This window comes from Frankliniella occidentalis, unplaced genomic scaffold (genome assembly GCF_000697945.3).
Source record: "Frankliniella occidentalis isolate FOCC.00 unplaced genomic scaffold, Focc_3.1 Scaffold39, whole genome shotgun sequence".
Classification (NCBI taxonomy): domain Eukaryota; kingdom Metazoa; phylum Arthropoda; class Insecta; order Thysanoptera; family Thripidae; genus Frankliniella; species Frankliniella occidentalis.
In genome coordinates, this window is record NW_026267169.1 from 325,635 (window position 1) to 327,582 (window position 1,948).

The following is a 1,948-nucleotide window of genomic DNA, read 5'->3' on the forward strand; positions in this document are numbered from 1 at the left end:
GAGGAGGGGGTCGTGGGGGTAGACGAGGATGGGGGTGCGCGCGAGAGAGGGAGGTGAGGGCTCTTGCTTATGTAGTTCACGTGGGGGACGCCCTGGAAGTGAGCGGGTATGGTTCTGCTCACAAAGGGACTGCTGCTGTGCCTGGCCTCGCACGCCCCCAGGCGCTCCCACCACCCTGGCGGCCCCCCTGGCCCCTAGCCCAGCAAGCCCGGCCCTGACCACAGCCTGCAGCAGGGCGAGCAGAGCGCCCGCCGCGCCAACTAGCTCCGCCACGCTCGGCACTCCAATCAAGAGCAGGACTCGGGGTGGTTGTCGTCCATCAGCGCCGTACACAGCAGCAGCAGCCTCCGTCTGCCCGGCCCGGACAGCCCCAGACCTGCTGCACTGTCGCCGCAGCAGAGAGGTGACCGCAACTCGGCAAACTTTAAGCTGACATTGTTGCGCGAGAGTCCCATGGTTTTCGTCGACAACCTCAGATCGAGCAGCTCTCTCGATGGGGCAGTGACCCAGTCCTTGTAGATATCATGGTGGTTGACTATCCCAATCATGCTGAGAGTCTGATATACCCCTTCCTTTATTTTGCCTATACTGTACGGCGGGCTTGCCTACCGTCGCTCCGCACGGTGCCCCGTGGCCCCGTGTGAGTATGCAACCCGGCCGCACACATGTATGCGGTACAGTATAAGCAAAATAAAGGGGTCTATGGACCACCCTGTATGTATTTTCTTTTCCTCTTGTTGCACAAAATTGTCGTCATGCAACAGTTGAAATAAAGATACAAACCGTGCGGACTGCACAGCACATGAAAAAATTGATTCTACCTCGCTACTGTATTCTTTTTCCACAAGAACAAAAACTTTCTCGAACAACTAACTATATTGTGATGATAACGAGCAACTATACTGACGAGAGTTCAACCAGGAATCGATACAACTATAACAGAATGTTAGATTAAGTTCTTTCGATACCAGCGACAAACATCCGACTTTCGAGTACTGGCACAGCAGGCCCCTCGTTATCGCCAGCACAATACAGGGTGGTCTGCCGGTCTGTCAACCCCCTTCTTTCTTCTGGTCTTACTGTACCGGATGCAGGCGTGCGGGGGTGGGTTGCATACTCGCCGCAAGGCACCTCGGTGAGAGACGATAGGCAAGCACCAGTAAAACCAAAAGAAAGAACGGTGCTGACGGACCACCCTTGCAGTTAGTTGTCCGGTGGAAACAATCTTTCGGCTGCAAATATATCTCTGCCATCCTCTCTCTTGCTGCTTCCGAAGGCGCCATCTTCAGGGACCATAGGACCGCCGAACGCTCTGCGTCGCCACACCTCAGCAGGGAGCGCCTCCGCCCGCCCGCCGGCCGGAATGAGCAGACCAATCAGACGAACCATTATCCTTCCTTGATTCGTCACGCCCCTTCAGCCCCTCCAGCCCCCCGCACTACTCCTGCTGAATGCCGGATTGTGTTGGCAGGCCTGTCTTTGTCGCTCCATCCGTATTGGCTGAGAGCGCGGCCGGCTCGCTTGATGAAAACCCTCCGCCTCCCACCACCACCACCACCCACTCGCCCCTCTTCCCCGCTTTCACCCTTTCCTGACTCCACCCGCCGCCGCCACCACCACCACCCTCACCAGAATCAGGAGAAACAACCACTACAACGTCATCGCCAGCAGCAGCAACACGACATGGCGGGCGCGCGGACGGGGCCGCTTGACTTTGAGCCGGTGGAGGAAACAAGAGCGGGGAGAAAAGGGAGGGGGCGGGCAGGGAGGTTCAGCAGGGGGAAACGCAACCCGCAGTATGAATGGTGGCCCGTACCTGCTGAGTCGGCGAGAACATGGCCAATAACAAGGTACTGCAAATGGTGGGGGAGAACAGCCCCTAGGAAGAGGACAAAAGGAGGAATGAAATAACATATCACGCGGGCCTTGCTGAACAGCGAGGGTAGCC